The following is a 14765-nucleotide window of genomic DNA, read 5'->3' on the forward strand; positions in this document are numbered from 1 at the left end:
CACTTCACAAAGGAAGACATCCGAGCAGCCAGCAGACACATGAAGAAATGTTCAACGTCACTAATCATCAGGGAGATGCAAATCAAAACCACACTGAGATACCACCTGACTCCAGTCAGAATGGCAATTATCAACAACTCAAAAAATAACAGCTGCGGGAGAGGATGTGGCGAAAAGGGAACAATTCTACACTGTTGGTTGGAGTGTAAACTAGTGCAACCTCTGTGGAAAGCAGTGTGGTGATTCCTAAAAGTTCTAAATATCAACCTCCCATATGACCCTGCAATCCCCCTAGTGGGAATATATCCTAAAGAACTCAAATCACTCTATAAAAAAGATACCTGCACACATATGTTTATCACAGCATTGTTGACAATAGTAAGAACCTGGAAGCAACTATGCTGCCCATCAAAAGAGGACTGGATTAAAAAAAGTGGTACATATACACGATGGAATACTACACAGTCATGAAAAAGAACAAAATCATGAATTTCGCAGCAACCTGGATGAAAATAGAGTCTATAATACTGAGTGACCTCTCACAGAAACAAAGATCCGAGTATCACATGTTCTCACTCATATAATGGACCTTGAACATCCAGTATAATACTATAAGAAAATGACTGACGGTACTGGGAAACTATGGGGGGGAGGGAGATGGGATTAACAGTAGCAAATATCTGTCTGGGGATGGGGAACACCTCTTATCAACAGGGTACCTGAATGAAATGTAATTGTATACCTAACCCTTAACTGTACCCCACAACATCATAATAAAAAATATTGATTAAAAAAAAAAGAATACCTCATATGGTGATTTCTAGAAAGTAGCTATAACTATTAGTCCACAGCTCTGGAGAGAAGTCTGTACTGTAATAGCATAAAAATTCCTATAATAGCCTGTAATAGCTTACTTAACATAAGTAACTCCATTTTGAAACAGATTCTACATTTCAGCTGTTCAAATACAGGGGTGACCCCCTTGCGTAACCTTCTCATAACCACAAGTTGTAACCTTCCCATAATCACAAGTCCACATTCTTGTTCCCCTTGGTGCTTGGAAACTCCCTAATTGCAAATTTCATAGCTATCTGTACCCTTTCACAACCAAATGTTCTGCCAAAAATGTAATCATAACTGTGCAGCTTTTGTGGTTCCTACCATTATAAACCCCCTGTTCACTCTATTTGGGGTCGAGAGTTCTTTGTGGCACTAAGCCCATTCTCAACCGCTGGCTAATAAAGGACTCAAATTCAACTCTCTGCATTTTGGTGACTTCTTTCTTGCACTTTGGCTATAACATTTGGAGGCCCCAGTGAGATTCACCAACTTGGGAGGTGGCTTTGCTCTGGCTTTCCCCAGCTTGGTGGAGAAGTTATAGGAAAGGCACTCCCTGAGAGGTTCCAGGGCCATATAACCTCACATCTGGCTCAGAGGTAGTTGGAATGACTGCTGTCTTCCCATTGCTTCAAAAGAACCTGAATTTGTCTGCATTCTCCTAAGAGGTAAGAAACTGTTCTGTTTGTGGCCATCATTCTGTTTAAGGGATCTGTTTGTGGCCATAATCCTGTTTAAGGGTGTCACAGCCTGATGAGGCTGTCCCTTGGACACTATTCACTAAGCCAAGACATTTGCTGAATAGAGTCCTAGTTCAGTTTCTGATTTCAGTTTTGATTTGTTTTCACTGGGTTTAGTCCAGTTCAGTTTCTGATTTCATTTTTGATTTGCTTTCACTGGTTTTTGACAATATGGTATCTCAAACTTTTGAACCCTCCAGTCCTCTGGACAGCATGATAAAGAATTTCTCTCTTGAATTTTTTGTTGAGGACTATGGCGTCCATCTTGCAAAAGGCAGGCTCCAGAGCCTCTGTGAAATTGACTGGCCTTTGTTTAATGTTGGCTGGCCCTCCATGGGGTCTCTGGATGTTCACATCACTAAGTCTGCTTGGAAGGTTGTTACAGGGACTCCTGGTCACCCTGACCAGTTTCCCTATATTGACCAATGGCTAAGTTTGGTCCAAAATTCACCCCCATGGTTAAAGACATGTTCTCTTTAAACTCCCAGTCATGTCCTCATTTCTAAACCTCTGATTTGTAAATTTGTGCCTCGTCCATCCAGTATCCCTCCTTTTCCATTCTCCCTAATTCCTACTTCCACTGGGTTGTATCCTGTTTTACCCCACTCTACTGAAGATCCCCTTGAAGACCTGGTTATCTCTGACTCTAGTGTTCTGCCTTATAATCCTCAGACTTCTTTACCTATTGTCACCTCTTCCACCTCCCCTTTGCCTTCTCCACCTCTGGCAACCCATATCTGATCTCAGACCAATCTGGACCCTCTCCTTCCCCTCCGGGAAGTTCCTCCTCCACAGGGGGCAGATCAGACTGAGTGACTCTTCTTGGTATATGCTCCTTTTCCCACCTCTGATTTATACAATTGGAAATACCAAAATCCGTTGTTCTCAGATAAGCCACAAGTTCTGATTTCTCTAATGGAATCAGTCATGTGCACTCATTGCCCCACTTTGGATGATTGCCAGCAACTCCTTTTAACCCTATTTACATCTGAGGAGAGAGAATGCATCAGAGCTGAGGCTAAAAAAATCTATTCTAGCCTCAACTGTGGGTATACAGGAAGAAAACCAGGAAATGTTAGATAAGGATTTTCCCTCTTCTCACCCAGATTGGATCCCTAACACTTTGGCAGCATCCAGGGCATTAGATACCTATCACTGGACACTATTAGGTGGTTTGAGGGGAGCATCCCAGAAACCTATCAATCTTTCTAAAACTGCCGAGATTCTACAGGGTCCTGAGGAATCTCCAAGGCATTTCTTGAATGCCTACAGGAGGCTTTTTGTACCTATACCTTGTTCAATCCCTCAACCCCTGAGAATGCTCACACTATCAATTTGGCATTTGTGGTTCAGGTAGCTCTGGACATCTGGAAAAAGTTGCAAAAGTTTGAGGGCTTTGCAGGAAAGAATATTTCTCAGCTATTCAAAGTAGCCTAAAAGGTTTTTAATAACCAGGATGCTGAGAAACAGAAGCAGGCAATACAAGAGGCAAATAAAACAGCCAGACATCAGGCGAGAATGTTGGTAGCTGCCCTCCAAGCTCCTCAATCTGACTCGAAACCACCATGCCAGAGAAAAGGGGAAACTAAGAAAGAACAAAAGGAGACTGAATGTCCCCCATTAGCTAAGAATCAATGTGCATATTGCAGAGAATTTGGTCACTGGGAGAAGAATTGTCACCATCACCCAAAAGCAGACAACCTCAAGTCAGTTTTGGTTCTGACTTCTGCTGGGGAAACTGAAAATAACTCAGACTGAGGAAGCCAGGGCTCTTTTTCCTTAGGCTCTCAAGAGCCCATGGTAACCACTGCAATTGGGGGCCACCCAGTCCAACTCTTGGTGGACACTGAGGCAGAACTGTTGGTCCTGAAGTCACCATTGGGACCTATGTCCAGCAAACAAATCTCAGTTCAGGGGTCAATGGGGGCAATTACCAATTGCAAATTTACTTCTAATCGAACTGTTGACTTAGGACTAAAATGGGTTACTCTCTCGTTCCTCATAACTCTGGACTGCCTGTTCCCTTTCACGCATTGAGATTTGCTCCAAAAGTTAAGAGATACCATTATGTTTTCACCTGACAAAACTGAAATGTTTGTTCCCCCTGCTTATTAGATGTTTTTAACTGTTCCACTTTCTGACGAATACCTCCTAACTTCTTTTTTTTTTTTTTTTTGAGTAGGAGTCTCACCCTTTCACCCTGACTGGAGTGCAGTGGCTGCTCCCGGCCACTGCAGCCTCAACCTGCTGGGCTCCGGTGATCCTTCCACCTCAGCCTTCCAAGTAGCTGGAACTACAGGCATGTGCTACCACGCCCAGCTAATTTTTTGATTTATTGTAGAGATGAGGTCTCACCAAGTTGCCCAGACAGGTCTCAAACTTGTGGGCTCAAGCAATCCACTCACCTCAGCCTCCCAAAGGCATGGGATTATAGGCTGAGCCGCCAAGCCCGGCTCCTTCTAACTTCCAATTCTCCCACTGAGAATGAATTGTCAAGTTTACTTCTACAGTTACAGCAGGAGTTTTCTTCAGTATGGGCGGAGACCAACTCGCCAGGATTGGAAAAACATCACCCTCCGGTCATGGTGAGTCTGTCAGCGTCAGCATTATGTTCATCAATACCCTATGAGTTTGCAAGCCTGTAAAGGAATTGCTCCTCATATTAAAGGACTCTTAACAGTTAACATTTTAACACAATGCATGTTGTCATGGAACACTCCTTTCCTGCCACTTCAAAAACCGGGAATTTCTGACTACTGGCCAGATCAGGACTTGAGGGGGGTCATTAAGCAGGTTGAGACAATCCATCCTACTGTTTCCGACCCATACACATTGGTCAGCATGCTCACCCCTCAATGTCAGGTGTACACTGTGATGGATTTAAAGGATGCTTTCTTTTCCATTCTCTTGTCCCCTGCCAGTCAACCTATCTTTGCCTTTGAATGGACAGATCCTGACTCGGGTAATACCAGTCAGTTAACTTAGATCCAGTTGTGACAAGGGTTCAAAAACTCCCAACACTTTTTGGGGAAGCCCTGCAACAGGACTTTTCAGGGTTCCGTACATGGTACTCTGAATGTACTTTACTCCAGTATGTAGGTGATCTCTTGCTCACAGCAGCAGACTTGGACACTTGCTTAAAAGGCACCAAGGCTTTGTTACAGCTTCTCCAGGACCTGGGCTACCATGTATCAGCAAGAAGTCACAACTCTGCTTAACTGAAGTCTCCTATCTGGGATATTGGCTAAAGAGTAAGCAAACCTTAACTGCAGCCCAGAAAGAAGCCATTCTCCAAATTCCCACACCAACCTTGAAAAAACAGGTATGGGAATTCCTGTGGGCAGTGGGGTACTATTGGCTGTGGATTCTGTGATTTGCTGAGATTACCAAGCCTCAATACACAGCTACAGGAGGGGATCAGCTCATAAAATGGATTGCTATTGAGGAATAAGCATTCCAGCAGTTAAAGATAGCCCTTACCCAAGCCCCGGCCTTAGCCCTCCCAGATGTTGCCAAGCCTTTTCACTTGTTTATTCTTGAACAGTGAAGAATTGCAAAGGGGGTTCTTACCCAGACCCTAGGACTCTAGAGGTGATCAGTGGCTTATTTGCCTAAAGGACTAAATCCAGTGGCCTCTGCATAGCCATCCTGTTTTTGGGTCATCACCACTACAGCTGTACTGGTTAAGGAAGCAGGTAAACTGACTTTTGGCCAAAACGTGACTCTAACAGTTCTCTATGTTGTTGAGACCCTGCTCCAGGGGGCCTCTGACCACTGGATGTCAAATTCTCATATCACCCAATATCAGATCCTCCTATTGGACCAGCCTCAACTAATTTTCTCTCCCACTCAGAGCCTCAAACCAGCAACCCTGCTTTCTGGTAATAATCCAGAAACACCAGTTCATGACTGCAAAGATGTATTGGACATCTCTCAAACCAGCCAACCTGATCTTCAGGACACTTTTTTAAGCCAGGCTGGTGCTGATCTATTCACAGATGGCAGCAGTATGGTAACAGAGGGAGTTTGTAAGGCTGGTGTGGTAGTAACCACAGCTCATGGCATAATCTGGTCACAGTTTTTGCCTAATGGAACATCAGCTCAAAAGACTGAGTTAATTGCTTTGACCCAGACCCTATGCTGGGGAGCTCAGAAATGGGTAATTATTTATACTGACAGCAGATATGCTTTTGATACCCTCCACGTCCATGACATGATCTACAAGGAACAAGGACTTCTTACTGTGCCAGGTAAGACTATAAAGAACAAAGAAGAAATTTTAACCCTTCTAGAGGCTATATGGCTTCCCAAGGAAGTAGCTGTCATCCATTGCAGGGGACACCAAAAATTGACACTCCAGAAGTGACCAAAAACCACGTGGCAGATCGGGCAGCTTTAGAGGCAGCAGAACTTCCAGTTGAGCCCATAACTATTCTGCTAACTAAAACTTTTCCAGTTCATTCTCTCCCAAAACTGCCCATCTACAACCAAGAAGAGGAACAAGCAGACCTGGCAGGGGCTTACAAACAACCTATAGGATGGTGGGATAAAACTCTAAAATCATTTTGCCTGCAGGTCTCAGACATACCTTGGTAAAACCACTACACTCCATCACCCACTTGGGAGGTACTAAATTGACTGAATTATTAAATTGTTATTATCCTATCCATGACTTAAAAAGTCTAGCTGCCACGGCAGCCGAAATGTGCCCTGCTTGTGCCTGAGTCAATGCAAAACAAGGCCCAAGGTCATAAAATGGTATCAGGTCCCAAGTATTAAGTCCTGGAGACAAATGGGAGATAGACTTTACTGAGGTAAAGCCCCCTCATGTGGGGTATACCTGTCTGTAAGTATTTGTAGATACTTTTTCTGGATGGATAGAAGCTTTTTCCATAAGAAATGAAACAGCTTTCACAGTTAACAAGTTTTTATTAAATAAAATTATTCCTAGGTTTGGGCTCCCTCTCTATATTGGCTCTGACAATGGCTCTGCCTTTACTTCAACCATAGTTCAACTGGTTAGTAAAATGCTAAGCATTGAGTGGAAATTGCACTGTGCTTATCGACCACAAAGCTCTGGATAGGTAGAACACACAAACTGAACTCTAAAAACCACTTTAACTAAATCAGTAAAAGAAACTGGTGAAAAAAGGGTAAGCCTTTTGCCTTTAGCCCTTCTCTGGGCCCAATACACCCCATACAAGGCTGGGTTTACCCCATACGAAATCATGTTTGGGAGACTCCCTTCTCTGTTAACCTGGTTATTGAAGAAATTACTAATCAATCCTGTTAAAGTATCTACAGTCCCTCCAACAGGTCCAGACTGCTGTCTACTCCAATGTCCATGCTGTCTTGCCATCTCCATCTTCCATGCCTTGTCATCCGTTTCAGCCTGGGGACTTGGTCTTTGTCAAGAAGTTCTAGACAGAAGGACTGACCCCAGCCTGGAAGGGACCCTTCATCTCATCCTCACCACTCCAATGGCACTCTAAGTTGATGGAATACTGGCCTGAATTTATCACTTGTGAGTCAAAAGAGCCACGGAAAGTGAAGTCACTCCACTGACCTGCTCGGTCAACTGGGCAACAGCCAGGGACCCTGACAACCCTCTCAAAATCACCTTCTGAGCATGCCATTCTGCTTCAACCACACCACAGGCTAACCAACCAATGCACAGCTGAAACATGAGATTCTGACTGCCTGGAATAGACTTTTTTATTAAATAAGAATTCGCTGGATGTATTGTTATCATCCCTTAACCCTTGCCTTATTCATCCCACTGGTCTTAGCTTTAGGCATAGGCCTAATCTCTGGAGCCCCTACAGAATGAAAATGTGGCAAAAAGTATCTGTTAATGCTATTCTGTCTCTCATGCATAGGATGTGTTACTTCCCTACTATGTTTTGATGTTGCTTCTTAATTTGTTTACCCTCTCTTGAAATGGCTTACCATACTGCATACACTTTTTCTTTAACCTCCTTCACATCAGAAAAGGTCCTAGCAATCCAAAACTGGATCTATGGCTCATCTCTGGTCCAATTTAAAATAGATCTCCCTGACCTGCTACAAATAGAAAAAGAATGTCTATCTGGGAAGTTGTCTGGAATCATCAACTTATCAACTAGACAAAACCTTTACTAAACTGAATCATGTACACAGTGGGCAACTCCCAATTATTTAAAAGATGTAGATTTTTACCTCTGTCCTAGTGAACCCACTGACCAAAACTGTGTTCAGGAAAATAATTTCATTTGTCCAGACTGGAAATATGTCACCATTACAATTTACAGTGGGGGACCTAATGACACCTCTAAAATCACCCTTTGGCCAACTGCTGGCCCAGAACAGCCTATATGCATAAAGGTTACTAATCCTCTCTATTATTCCTGAAGTACAGGAAATACCTGGGGTATATGACTTTCCATGAATGGTTATGACTGTGGCACTTTATTCACTATCCAATGGTGCACATTTGCCTACAAAACTGTGGCCAAACCAATAGGGCCATTGGCAGAATTGAAGAATCCCTTGTTCGATTATTACCAGCCTCCACCTCAGCCTCTGCCTTCTGCCAACTATGCCATTACCCTGGGTTCACCTCAACAGTTCCCAAGTTCACCTCAACCACTTGCAAACCTGGTCCACCAACTCCCTAGTCTTTTTCCTATGTTAACTAATATTCCCCGTCTGCTTAATGCCACTATGTCCCAGTTGGCCTCAGATTGCTGGCTTAAACCTCCTTATTATATGGGCCTAGTAGTTGAAACTCCTATCATCAGCAATGCAGACAAAAATGCCCTCTGGAAATGGTTCACATTACTCTAAATGATGTAACTGGTAAAGCCTCCTGCCTTGTAACTCCATGTTTCAATCTAACAACTTCTCCATTCTCTAATGTTTGTAACTTATCCCTCACCCAAACCATGGCTGAATCCATGACTTAGGTGGCCCCTGCCAGCAGCCTGTAAGGTCTAGTTCTACAGGTCTTACAAAATGTGCTACTACCAAGAAGTTAGTCAATCAGCCTACCTTATATATTACTGTTCATGTGTTACCTCAGGTTTATGCTTATAGCGGTCCCGAAGGAGACCTTCTACTCAATCCCCCTGATCTTCCAGTTGCTTGTAAAAAATGTGCTGTTCCTTTGTTAGTACCTGCCTGAGTCGGACTAAGTGTAGCAGGAACGACTGCAATCAGCAGCATCCCTATGGTCCATGGAGAACTGGGTCTATCTAATCTTGCCCAAGAAATTGATGCTGACCTAGGTAACCTACAATTTGCCATGGACCAACTCCATGACCAGGTAGAATTCCTGGCTGAAGTTGTCCTTCAAAATCATAGAGACCTGGACTTACTTTTTTTTATCCCAAGGGGGACTCTGTGTAGCCCTTGGAGAAGCTTGTTGCTTCTATGCCAGCAAGTTAGGGGTTATTAAAAATACCCTCCAAAGGGTCCAAGAAAATGTCAACAGGTGACAAAAAGAGAGAAAATAATAAATCCTGGTGCGTCATTGTCTGATTGAAATCCATGGTTAACCACTCTTGTTACTGGTCTGGTTGGCCCTCCTGTACTTCTCCTCCTTGGTTTGCTCATAGTGACCTGCATAATAAATTAGTTTATTTGTTTCATCAAAAAATGGATCAGTTCTGTAAAAGTCATGTATATGAGACCCTACTACCATAACATACCTATGACTGATGAGTCAATGCATTGGCTCATGAGCAAATGAAAGGTGGGGACGTAATAGCATAAAAAAAACCTATAACAGCCTATAATAGCTTACTTAACATAAGCAACTCCATTTTGTAACAGATTCTCCATTTTAGCTGTTCATACTCAGAGATGATTCCTCTGTGTAACCTTCCTGTAATCAAAAGTTGTAACCTTCCCATAGTCACAAGCCCACATTCTTGTTCCCCTTGGTGCTTGGAACCTCCCTAATTGCAAATTCCATAGCTATCTGTATCCTTTTGCAACCAAATGTTCTGCCAAAAATGTAATCATAAAGTTTTTATGGTTTTTACCTTTATAAACCCCCTGCTCACTCTGTTCGAGGTTGAGAGTTCTTTGTGGCACTAAGCCCACTCTTGACCGCTGGCTAATAAATGACTTAAATTCGACTCTCTGTGTGTTGGTGATTTCTTTCTTGTACTTCAGCTATAACAATACCATGAATACAATTTAGGAGTCTATAACATGTAGGTACCATATGAAGTCATAGAAGATATGAGATCAACCTAATGGAATATGGGCAGAAAAAGGACTAAGAACAAGAACCCAGAGAAAACCAATATTTAAGAGGCAAGAAAATGAAGAGCAACACATAAAAGATACTAAAAAATTGACTAAAGTATAGCTAAGTATGGCTCATGATTGTAATCCCAGTACTTTGGGAAGCAGAGGCTAGAGGATTGTCTGAGCCCAGGGATTCATGACCAGTCTAGACAAATTGGCGAGACCTCATCTCTACAATAAATCAAAAAATTATCTGGGCTTGGTGGCACACATCTATAGTTTCAGCTACTTGGAAGTCCGAGGTGGAAGGATCTCCTGAGCCAGAAAATCGAGTCTGAGCATGCCACCACACTCTAGCCTGGGCAACAGAGTGGCGGTGTGACTACAAAAAGAAAAAAAAAAAGAATAACCTAGGTTAACAGAAAATGCAATAAAACAAACTTTTGGGTCATTCTTAATACTTCTCTATCTCTCTCTCTTTTTATTTTTATTTTTTACCACTACCACCCATATCTGAATCTTTAATTTAGTCCTTTCAATTTAACTTTTAAAATATTTCTCGAGCTGGGCTTGGTGACTCAGCCTGTAATCCCAGCGCTTTGGGAGGCTGAGGTGAGTGGATTGCCTGAGCCCGTGGGTTCAAGGCCCGCCTGGGCAACTTGGTGAACCTCATCTCTACAATAAATCAAAAATTAGCTAGGTGTGGTAGTGCATGCCTGTAATTCCAGGTACTTGGAAGGCTGAGGCGGAAGGATTGCCAGAGCCCAGCAGGTTGAGGCTGCAGTGGCCGGGAGTGGCCACTGCACTCCAGTCTGGGTGACAGAGTGAGACTCCAACTCAAAATAAACAAATAAATAAAATAAAAATAAAATAAAACATTTCTCATGCCTTTCAACAAATCTCCATCCTACAGCCATCTCCCTGCTTCAGGCTCACCTGATTTAGATGATTAAAAGATGATATTTGGAACTTTTTGAATTGATTATATTTAGTTGAGATTTTGTATTTAGAATTGACTCTGGAATGACATAAGACTTTTGAGAATACTGGGATAAGGTTAATGTATTTTGCATATGAAAAAGGCATGAATTTTGGGAAACTAGAGAGTAGACTATTGGTTGAATTGTGTTTCTCAAAAGATATGTTTGATATCCTAAACCCCCAGTACATGTGAATGTGACCTTATTTGGAATTAGATTTTTTGCAGATGTAATCAAGTTAAGATAAAGTTATACTGGATTAGGGTGGCCTCTAATTCAATGATGGATGTATTTAAAAGAAGAGGAAAATTTGAATGCAGACAGGCATGGAGTAAAAATTGCCATGTGGAGACAAAGCCAGAGATTGAAGTTGTGCTGCCACAAACCAAGGAATGCCAAGGATTAGTGGCAATCACTGGAAGAGGCAAGGAATGATTCTCCCCTAAAACCTTCAGAGATAGTGTGGTTTTGTCAACATCTTGATTTTGGATCTCTAACATCCAAATAATGGGAGAATAAATTTCTGTTGTTTTAAGCTACCAAGTTTATGGTACAATTTTACAACAGCCCTAGGAAACTAATCAGTTAACAGCTCTCCACCATACTGAGATGACTTCCCATTATTCTCAAAATAAAGGTAAAGTCCTTTAACAATCTGCAGTTTGGCTTTGGCTGCCTCTCCAGGCTCATCTCACACAACTCTCATTTCTCACTCTCCAGGTACATGAACCTTCTTTCATGTGATCAAGTCAGTTGTGGCTTCCTCAGTGACTATGTCAGAGCTTCCTGTTATCTGCTCTCATAACACTTTGCACAGATTTATAAATTTGCATTTATTTGTATGATCTTGTGATTAATATTTATCTTTCCCACTAGACAGTAAGATTTATAAGGCCAGGAATGATGTCAGTTTTTGCTCATGATTGATACTTTAGAGTCTCCTTATAGCAGACTTTCAACATTTATTTGTTTGTTTGTTTGTTTATTTATTCATTTATTTTTTAGCTAGAGTCTCACTCTGTCACCCAGGATGGAGTGCAGTGGCATGCTCACAGCCACTACAGCCTTGGCTGCTAGGTTCAGGTGATACTTCCACCTCAGTCTTCCAAGTAGCTGGAACCAAAGGCATTTACCACCACACCTGGCTAGTTTTCTTAAATTTATGGTAGTGATGAAGTCTCGCCAAATTGCCCAGGCTAGTCTCTTGCTACATTGCCCAGGCAGTCTCCAACTCTTGGAATCAGACAATTCTCTTGCCTCTTTCTCCCAAAGCGCTGGGATTACTGGAATGAGCCACTGAACCTGGCTTCAACATATATTAATTAAACAAATATTTGGTATTTCAAGCTGCTATGATATAAACAATCTGAAAGCCCAGTAGTATGATATTTAAAAAGTATATAAATAATGGCCATCTATTTAATAGAAAATATGTGGCCATTGAATATGATGTGGTATAATAAGAGTTTTCAATCTGCATTGTGAAAACCTAGATTCCTTAATATGACCTAAAATATTTCCAATGAACAAGGTAAGAAAAAGTCGTCAGGTCCCTTAGATACCTGTGCAACTGTTCAAACACATCCTCCTGTTTTTAAGTGTTTTATTTATGGATGTGTTTTGTGAACTTTTAAAATAAAATAAAAAATGCTTTCAAGTCCTACCCTACCCCATATTTTAAGAACCAAAGACAACAGGGAATATCTAATATTATGGTAAAATATCCATAAGATGTTGATAAAAAGCATGATATACAATATAATGTACTTGCCATCTATCTGACTTTGGTCAGGTGCTTAATCTCTCTGCCTCTCATGCCATTATTTTAAAATGGGGTTCAAATTAGCAGTTATCTCATAGTATTATTTTGGGCATTAAATTATCTAATTACTTTCTGGAATTTAGTAGTGCTCTATAAGAGAAAAAATACTCAAGGAATATATAAAATGCCTACAGCAATTAATCAAATTATAAGATTATAATCAATTTTATCATTTTTTCTACAATGAATACATAACTAGTTTTTAATCAACAAGAGCATAATAGGTGTTGTAAAGAAGAAATACACCTTAATAAGTAAGCGAGACTATTTATACTATACATTGGCAGTCGTAGTGTCTCCATGACTTTAGTTACCATCAATAGAACTAACCACAGATTAAAGCGATTTTTTTACCTTGTAAACTCTGAAATAGCAACTTTCCTTATGATTGAGATGAACAAAGTAAGCCTAGCTGCTGCAGTTGTTGACTGTGTCTTTGCAGTGCTTCGGAGAATATCCTTCTTTACCCCACACTCCATCAGCAAAGGTTTTAACTTTGTAGCATCCAGTTTATATGTAGAGTATTGTGGCAGCTTTGTTTTTAGCTGGTTTGGCTGGGAAGTTTCCTTTATTCTTAGTGAAACAGATCACACCGTTATGGAATAAAAGAGTGCTCTCCCAAATGTCAATGACGTTTGACATTTTCATGAATATTTTTAATTTTTATGACTCTTTAACTCCCTTTCTTTATCTTTCCTATCTGTATATTAAGTTTAGGCTTAACCCAATTAAATCTATCTAGGTTACATACTCTAAATTCTCTTGAACAAAGCTGCTGGCAAAACAAAGCAAAACAAGACACAGCAAGTATATATATTTTATATGTACATTTACCACATAATTCTAGGATAGAAAATAGGTAAACAAGAATACAAACTAGATTAATTTATAAATACAACAAATATGACCACAGTTTCATATGAAATGTTTGTGTAATCAGGTCTTATGTTTTTGCTGTTATTTCAGGTTTATGGGGCCTTGAAACTGGTCACACTAGATGGTTCGTCTACATTTGTATAGTTTTCAATGTAATTCCATTGTGGTCAGAGAACATACTTGGTATAATTTGAATTCATTTACCTTTTATGGACTTGTTTTTTGGCCTAGCATATGGTCGATATGCTAAAAGTTCTATGTGTGTTTGGGAAGAATGTATGTTCTGTTGTTGAGTGGAATGCTCTACAAATATCAACTAGGTGAAATTGGCTGATAGTGTTGCTTAAATCTAATATATCCTTGCTGATCATCTGACTATTTGGTCTGCCAGTTATTAAGAGAAGGGATATTTACATGTCTGACTACATTTTGGATTTGTTCATTTCTCCTAGCATTTATTTTTGTTTTCTATCTTATGCAGCTATATTGTAAGATGTATAAACATTTAGGATTGTTCTAACTTGATGCTGTTCTCTTGACAATCTCTTGATCCCTTTGTGATTATGAAACCACCTTCTTTAACTTTTGTAATATTCTTTGCTCTGAAATCCACTTTGCAAATTATTGATATAGCTACTCCAGTTTTCTTTTAACTAGGATTAGCATGGCATATCATTTCCTATTATTTTTCGTTTACCTTATTTGTATGTTTACATGTATAGTGTTTCTTAAAGATACTGCATATTTGGATATTGATTTTTCATACAATATGATAAATTCTGATTTTAATTCAAATTTATTGACTATCATGGTTAATATGATTGTTGTAAATCTAACATCTTGATATATGCTTTCTCTTTGTTCCATTTGGTTTTTATCACCTTTATATTCTTTTTCTGCTTTCTTTTATTTTGTGTGTGTGTGTGTGTGTGTGTGTGTGTGTGTGTGTGTGTGTGTGTGTGATTCCCGTTTAGTACACTGTTGGCTTGTTAAAATAGCTCTTTGTTCTGCAGTTTTAGTGGTTAAGGGTGAGAGAAAACAGTTTTAGCTTTTCACATTCTACCTTCAAGTTATACTGTGTTTTTTAATGTATAGTATAAAAACAAAAACTGTAGTTTGATTTCATCCCTCCTGTCTTTATGATTCTTGTTGTATATTTTATTTTATTTATTTATTTATTTATTTTTTGAGTTGGAGTCTCACTCTGTCGCCCAGACTGGAGTGCAGTGGCCGCTCCCGGCCACCGCAGCCTCGACCTGCTGGGTTCCGGCAATC

Source organism: Carlito syrichta, unplaced genomic scaffold (genome assembly GCF_000164805.1).
Source record: "Carlito syrichta isolate Samal-C Ts95f unplaced genomic scaffold, Tarsius_syrichta-2.0.1 Scaffold302604, whole genome shotgun sequence".
Lineage (NCBI taxonomy): Eukaryota > Metazoa > Chordata > Mammalia > Primates > Tarsiidae > Carlito > Carlito syrichta.